The sequence below is a fragment of the Rattus norvegicus genome, chromosome 6, assembly GCF_036323735.1.
Source record: "Rattus norvegicus strain BN/NHsdMcwi chromosome 6, GRCr8, whole genome shotgun sequence".
NCBI classification, from domain to species: Eukaryota; Metazoa; Chordata; class Mammalia; order Rodentia; family Muridae; genus Rattus; species Rattus norvegicus.
In genome coordinates, this window is record NC_086024.1 from 79,565,684 (window position 1) to 79,574,592 (window position 8,909).

Consider the following 8,909-nt stretch of genomic DNA (forward strand, 5'->3'; position numbering starts at 1 on the left):
TCAAAGTAGAAAATTCAAGTTCAGAAAATGTGAGTCCTTGTTGGGCTAACGACCTCTGATTGAAATAAAGAAAAAACAAACAAAACAAAACAGACAAAGATAAAGCTAACTTCAAAATTAAAAAAAAGCAAACAATAATATTTCTACCATATGCACCACACGTCTCCCTTTTGAACTGGTTCAACTCATATTGCAGTTCTCCTTGGCAGATGTTTCACAGTTCTGGCATCTCCAACATCATGGAGTCTCCAAGGCAATCCAGGCTTTACCTTCACACTTTCACACAGTGGGCTCTCAGGCCTTCTTGTGGGGACACATTGCTTGGTCTCAGTGGCTCTCTCAAACCATGGAGGAAAAATCTACCCCTAATCCCCCACCCTGCACCCCCGCCACCCTGCCAATCTTCCACCTTCCATGCATTTCAGACCGGTACCATGTGATGGCCCTGCCAACTATGAGTGCCAGCTTGGCATGGATTGTCACCCCCCCCCCCATGGAGTTTATATTCTAGGGGTAGACAAATCTTGTGGACTCTGTTTTAAAATAATGTGGGTGGGGTCTTTCCCCAAAGGCTTGTTTACTGCCCTTTCCAATGCTTGGTGGCCAACTTCTCTTTAGTGGGGCTAATCTTAATAATCACAGTCTCTTCTTTGACCGAAGACATGGATGCGGTAGAAACTAGAACACACACATATACAAGTTAATAAATACTGTGAACAAATATTCCTAAAAAGAAGCTGGGTCAAACTCTGAGCCAAAGACTCATGAAAGGAGTTTGTATGTCTGCGGAGACCAATGAAATGACTGTTATTTCAGTATTGTGGAGAAAATGGAATTTTGTAGGTCCATAAGTGCTTAATGTTGGTCTAGCTTTAGCCTTCTGAACCAGCCATTTCTTGCCACATGTGAATTGATGTCTATAGGTGGGTTGAAGGCAGGCACAGGATAAGGCAAGGCCTGTGATTGGGCAGTGAAAAGGTAAGGCAGACACAGAGTTTTGGAGGAGAGAGAGGAGGAAGGGAGAGGAGAAACAAGATGGAGGAGGAGAAGGAGGACCCAGATCTGTGTGGCCGTAAGGGGCCCAGGTAGTTATGAATATTTCATAAGGCATGGATTTTTATAGGACAATTTGACTTATCCAGGTGGGCAGTTTATATTAATATTAATTGGCTCAGAGTTTATCGTGTGGACGTTTTGCCGGGTGAGGATTTACTGATATAAATCTGATAGATAAATTACAAGCTTCTTGAGTTTTGACTTTAAGGGGTTACTGGGAGTTGTGACTGTAACCACAGGGGGCAGATTCTGAGAATGTGAGCACAGTCCCACAGCAGAGAGTCACCAGAGGGTGGCTGCTGCAGGGCCCAGAGAGTAGCTGGCTCGACAGCTTGGGATGGAAATTGGAAACTTAGTGAGTCAGGTTGAGACACTTTGTTGATCAAGATGAAAATACCCTGCAGATGCCATGTGGCCTGCTAGAGTGTGGGACGGTAGATTCTTTTTTAAATGTTTACTGCTACAGCCAGACACCTCATGATAATACATTTTTAAACCTCTTAGAAGCTATTATCTTAGAATAACACTAACTTCTGCTGATCCAAGAGCTAATAATGTCATCAAACATTATCCTGGGTTTATAGAATAGCTAGCTACTCCATCTCCTTGTACCTGCCTGTCTTCTGTATCTACTAGTGTTTTTTAAAGTTGCCTTGATTTAGGGCATTTTTGCTCTACAACACCATGAAAACCTGTGGAACTACTTCCGTATTGGCACTAGAGCCTGGAGTGACATAAATCTGGGTTCCTAGGCTATGACCACTCAAAATTACTCAGTACAAACTCTCTCTTATTCCCTTTAAGCTGTGGTTTTTTAATCAACATATAACACATCACATTAACAGAACAAAGGACAAAAATCATATGAACATCTCAATAGATGTGGAAAAATAAAATTCATTGTTCTTTTATGATTAAAGAAGCTGAACAAATTACGTGTGAAAGGGAACTGACAAAGTAACTAAAGGAAGTTGCAGAATACTGAAGGCAGTTTTTAAGTCAATGGCATTTTTACACACCCATAATGACTATGTTGAGAAAGAAATCTAAAAATCCCATTCACAATAGCCACAGGCAAAATAAAAAAAAATACATTTACCAAGGATATGAGAGACATCTGAAAACAAATCAGTACTCATCTAAGAAATTGTAGAAGGCAAACACTAAAGTAGGAAAAGATTCATGGGTGAAAATGTTAACAATCTCCAAATGGCCATATTAGCATTATTACTGGGGTTCCTTCATGGCTACCAGATGATACAAAAGAAATCAGGGTTCCCTGATCCGGGTTCCTTGTCTTGTTAATGAAAAAAAAAATTAAGAATGGCTTCAACAAGAAACTCAAGAACGATGTTTATTAGAGTTTAAAAGGAAAACTCCCAGGATCAGCTCTAAACCTGCCTAGAGGAGGATTACAGAGGCAAATGTGAAAGAATCCATGTCATTTACACTGTCATGGAGGTCAGACATAGTAGACAAGCAGCCACAGGGCAGGGGGAGGCTTTAGAGGAAAGAAGCCCTGAACAATGTGGAAAGCCCAAGGTGTTTAAAAAAAAAAACCATGCACATAGAATAGAAGAAAAGAAGTTATGCTTATCTGAATAATTTTGAATAATTGAGAAAAGCAACAGGTTTAGGATGTAAGGCTACGTTCGGCCCCTGGATACAAATTCTGGGAAGGAGATGCTCATTCGGTATCTTATGAAAGGACTAATCATTCCATCTCCTGAGCCTGGCTTAAGGTTAACTCACCTTCCTAGGGGGTTGGTGATCCTTTGCCAAAGTGATTGAGCTGGCCCAACCAACAGGTTAAGTCTTCATTCGGGCCAGATCTTGATCAGAATTTTTTAAATGGGTTTTTAATTGCCAGTATTACATTATTCAATGCATTCTGTACATTCAGTGCAATCCCCTGAGTATACTAGAACTAGAAAACAACATTTTGAAGTTTATATAGGCACATAAGGACCCTGAAGAACCAAGGCAGTAGTGAACAACAAGAACAAAGTTGGAGGCACCACAGCAATTGATGTCAGATATACCACAGATTTCTAATAGTTGAAACTCTCTGGTACTAACATAAGATCAGACATCTATACCCATGGACAGAACAGAGATTTCAGAGCCAAGCCAACACATCTACAGCCAACTACGTCTTAACACAGGTACCCAAAGTATACAGCGGAGAAACGACAGCCTATTCGACAAATGCTGCTGGGGGAAGTGTATATCCATATATAGAAGACTCAAGCTTGGTCTGTATCTTTTATCCTACCCCCACCCCCCAATCAACTCAAAATCAATCAAAGACCTACATGGAAAGCTCTAACTGTAAATCCATTCAAAGAAAAAAATCAAGGAAATGATTCAAGACATTTGTGTGGGCAATGTTTTTTTTGCGTGTGCTAAAAACACAGTATAAACATAACAAAAGAGACAAATGGTATCCAAAGCAAAAGGTTCTGTACAACAAAAGGAAATTCCAACAGAGCAAAAATAATCTAAAAAGTATTTGCCATCTAGTCATCTGCAAATGATGAGTACACTTACAAATACTGAAAATACTTACAAAAAAAATCAAATAAACTCATTAAAACATGATCAAAACCCAGGAGGTAAAGACAGTCATATCTCTCAGTCTGAGACCAGCTTGGTCTACAGTTTGAGTTCCAGGACAGCCAAGACTATGCAGAGAAATCCCGTCTCATAAAACAAAAAGCAAAACAAAAATAAGATATGGCTAAATGAGTGGCCAGTGAATTTATAAAAAGTTTTCACTATCAGTAATCGTCATGGGAACAAAACTTGAACCTATAATACTGCTGCTGGTGCACATCTGGAGTCCCCACATTGGCTGAAGGATCGTTTTTGCTCATGAGATTGAACCCAGCCAACAGAGTGAAATTTTGTTTTATAAAACGAACAAATATTGCAATGCCATATCGTTGTTCCCAGTTAGAATGGCGATTATCAAAAATTAAAAACTGACGAATGCTGGAAAGATGTGGAGAAAAAGGAGTTGTTATATACTGACGATGATAACGTAATTCATGAACAGCTGTTATGGAGAACGTCATAGAGGTTGCTCAAAGAATAAAGCTTAAAAATATATCTACTGTATATATAACCCAGCTATCCCACTCTCTGCATCCGAAGGAAGCGAAATCAACATAACAAAGAGACACCGGTGAGCTCATGATGATTGTGGCACTCATCAATGGCTATATAAATGTGAAGCCTGAGATATGTATAATACATATATATGCAATACAATATTATTCATCCCCAAAGCAGGGGTACATGGAAATGAAGGACTTCGTCCTTAAATAAACCAGGCACTGAAAGTATATACTGCCTGTCCTCTCATGCTGCAGTTTGCAAAGTCAGACTGTATGGGATAGTGACTGCTAATGGTTAGGAAGGGTGGGGAGAGATAGGTAAAGGGAGGTTGAATTTGAAGTTCTCAGTAAATACATATAATGAAATATTACATTAAACCTCATTAGTATGCACATGTTATTTAATGTGAACACATGCTAATCAAAAATATAACATTTAAAAGTTGCTTTTGTGAAAGATTATCTTGCTTTTAATTTTTTAAACAGTTTCTGGGCAAAGAAATTCTTTCTATACTCTTAAATTTCAGTGCTTCAGTGACTTGTCTCCACTGTCTTTCTTCTCTGTATACATGTGGCTGCCCCAACCACGATTGTTTTTGACATTTTCTCTTTTGCACTGGTTTTCATCAGTTCTATTTTGCTATGCCATGGGACACGCTATGGTTTGAATGTCTCCTAAAATTCCTATTAGAATTAAGCCCGCAACACAACATTGCTAAGAGATGGGATCCATTTTTTTAAAAAATTGGATGTTTTCTTTATTTACATTTCAAATGTTATCTATCCCCTTTCCCAGTTTCCCCTCCAGCAACCCCCTATTCCATCCCTGCTCCACCTGCTTCTATGAGGGTGCTCCCCTACCTAGAAACTCACACCTTCCTGCCTCCCCTCCCTGGCATTCCCCTACACTGGGGCATCCAGCCTTCACAGGACCAAGGGCTAATATCCAAAATGTATAAAGAACACAAGAAATCAGACTCCAGAGAATCAAATAACGCTATTAAAAATGGGATACAGAGCTAAACAAAGAATTGTTTAAAGTGAGGAATATTGAATGGCTGAGAAGCTCCTAAAGAAATGTTCAACATCCTTAGTCATCAGGGAAATGCAAATTAAACAACCGTGAGATTCCACTTCACACCAATCGGAATGGTTAGGATCAAAAACTCAGGTGACAAGATGGGCATTTTTACAATATTAATCCTGCCAATCCATGAGCACGGGGGATCTTCCATCTTCTGAGGTCTTCTTCAAGGACTTGAAGAAAAGAATATCATACAGATCTTTCACTTGCTTGGTTAGAGTCACCAGGAGGTATTTTATATTATTTGTGACTATTGTGAAAGATGTTCTTTTCCTAATTTCTTTCTCAGCCTGTTAGAGTAGAGGAAGGCTACTGATTTGTTTGAGTAAATTTTATATACAGTCACTTTTTCAAAGTCCTTTATCAGGTTAAGTAGTTCTCTGGTGGAACTTTTGGAGTCACTTAGGTACACTATCATATCATCTGCAAATAGTGATATTTTGACTTCTTCCTTTCCAATCTGTATCCCTTTGACCTCCTTTTGTTGTCTGATTTCTCTGGCTAAGACTTCGAGAACTATATTGAATAAGTAGGGAGAGAGTGGGCAGCCTTGTCTAGTCCCTGATTTTAGTAGGACTGTTTCAAGATTCTCTCCATTTAGTTTGTGTTGGCTACTGGTTTCCTGTATATTGCTTTTACTATGTTTAGGTATAGGCCTTGAACTCCTGATTTTTCCAAGACTTTCAACAAGAAGGGGTGTTGAATTTTGTCAAATGCTTTCTCAGCATTTAATGAGATGATCATGTGTTTTTTTTTTCTTTGAGTTTGTTTACACAGTGGATTACATTGATGGATTTTCATATATTAAACCATCCCTGAATACCTGGGATGAAGTCTACTTGATCATGATGGATGATTGTTTTGATGTATTCTTGGATTTGGTTTGTGAGAATTTTATTGAGTATTTTTGCATCAATATTCATAAGAGATTTTGGTCTGAAGTTCTCTTTCTTTGTTGGGTCTTTGTGTGGTTTAGATATAAGCGTAATTGTGGCTTCATAGAAGGAATTGGGTAGTGCTCTGGCTGTTTCTATTTTGTGGAATAATTTGGACAGTATTGGTATTAGGTCTTCTTTGAAGGTCTGATAGAATTCTTCACTAAACCCATCTGGACCTGGACTTGTATTGTTTGGGAGACTTTTAATGACTGCTTCTATTTCTTTAGGAGTTATGGGGATCCTGATTTAATTTTGATACCTGATATCTGTCTAGAAAATTGTCCATTTCATCAAGATTTTCAAGTTTTGTTGAATATAGACTTTTGTAGTAGAATCTGATGATTTTTTTAAATTTCCTCAGTTTCTGTTGTTATGTCTCCCTCTTCATTTTTTATTTTATTAATTTGGATACAGTCTCTCTGCCCTGTGGTTAGTCTGGCAAAGGATTTATCTATCTTGTTGATTTTCTCAGAGAACCATCTCCTGGTTTCGTTGCTTCTTATATCGTTCTTTTTGTTTCTACTTGGTTGATTTCAGTCCTGAGTTTGATTATTTCCTGCCTTTTATTCTTCTCGGGTGTATTTGCTTCTTTTTGTTCTAGAGTTTTTATGTGTGTTGTGAAGCTGCTAATGTATGCTCTGTCCAGTTTCTCTTTGCAGGCACTCAGAGCTATGAGTTTTCCTCTTAGCACTGTTTTCATTGTGTTCCATAAGTTTGGCTATGTTGTTTTGACAAGTGGATATTAGCCCAAAAGCTCAAATTTCCCAAGATACAATCCACAGACCACATGAAGCTCAAGAAGGAGGACAACCAACGTGTGGATGCTTCAGTTCTTCTTAGAAGGGGGAACAAAAATATTCATAGGAGGAAACACGGTGACAAAGTTTGGAGCAAAGACTGAAGAAAAGGTCCTCCAGAGACTGCCCCTCCTGGGAATCCAGTCCATACACATACAGCCACCAAACCCAGACAATATTGTGGATGACAAGAAGTGCATGCTGACAGGAGCCTGACAGCTGTCTCCTGAGAGGCTCTGCCAGAGCACGACAAACACAGAGGTAGACCGTAGACCATCCCAGCCAACCACTGAACTGAGAACGGGGTCCCCATTGGAGCAGTTAGAGAAAGAATTGAGGGGCCTGAAGGGGTTAGCAACCCTGTTGTGGTAAGATTGAAAAAGGATCCTTTCCTATCAGTTCCTGAGAGCCGGATCCGCTCACTCCAACTGCTACTCTGCCCTTTTAGCTGCCCTCTCTGCACGCTTCCCTGGGAGGTAGTTATAGTGCCTGGCGCGCGCGCGCACACACACACACACACACACACACACACACACACACACACACACACACACACACACACACACACTTCGTTCTGCGGGCCCTTGTGCGTTCTCACTCCTTACAGGCAACAGAACCAGATCCACCTGCTCCAACTGCCTCTCAGTCATTTCTTTCACACACTGTCCTCTTTAGCCCAGTAAATCAAAGTTCCAGAAACTTGTAATTTAGCAATTAGATTTACATGTTGAGTCTCAATCCACAGTACATCTACGCATCAAATTTACTGCCAATTAATAAAGATTTAAACCAGCCATCTAGCCAAGACAAAATTGACCCAGTCCACCTGTATCTGGATCATCCTCCTTTCTAGACTTTTCTCCGCCTATCCTTTCTTCTCATTCAATGATAGGCTACACCTTATCCTGGACCCGCCTTGCTGCATAATGACATCATCCTATACAACCGCCTAAGAACAACAATACCAAACAACCAGAGCTCCTAGGGACTAAACCACCATCCGAAGATGGACAGACCCATGGCTCCCGCTGCGTATGTAGCAGAGGATGGCCTTGTTGGGCACCAATGGGAGGAGAAGCCCTTGGTCCTGCCAAGGCTCAATCCCCTAGTTGCTTCATTGGTTTTCCTGACTTATCTCTCTAGTTCTACCCATTAGTACTAGTGTCATTTTGGGGTGAGAGATCTCTGTTTTAGTTTCTTTATAAGCTGTAAGATGAGAGTATCCACAATCCCACGTTACATGGTTGCTATAAGGAATAGATCTTTTGCTATATATAAAATAAATGTAGAAGTTAAGACTGGGTCTTTCTCCCAGCTCCATGTTCCCAGGAATATGATTCAGACTCAAGATATATTTATAAATACTTGAGTTGCATAGTTAAGCTCTTCTCTGACTAAATCATAAGGTATTATAACCTACTGACTCTACATTCTGCCACGTGGCTGGTTACCTGGGCTCAGGCACCATGCGTCTGTCCAGTCACATCTTCTCAGTCGAATCTCCCACACCTGGCTCTATCCCAGAATTCTTGCCACCTCCAGGACATCCCACCTTCTATTCTACCCTTTTTCATAGGCCATAGGCTTTTTAGTTGGCAGGTGACACTTGCATAGAATCAGAAGATATATTCTCTCTGCAATTAAAAAGATCATGGCATCCAATAAGCATTCAATAAGGTTTGTGTTTATTACTTCAAATTATTATTATGTCATTCAACACATAATGCTTAAAATACTTGCATTAAAAATCATCAATAAATCAATAACTTCTTTTGCCTCGTGATTAGCTTTAAGATATGTGTGACTAATCATAATTAGGGTTAAAATTAAATAATTTTCTGTTAGAAGAGTGAAATGCATTAGCAACTGGAATAATAATTACTAATCCTCCATGGCAAGAGTTATGAGTTGAAGT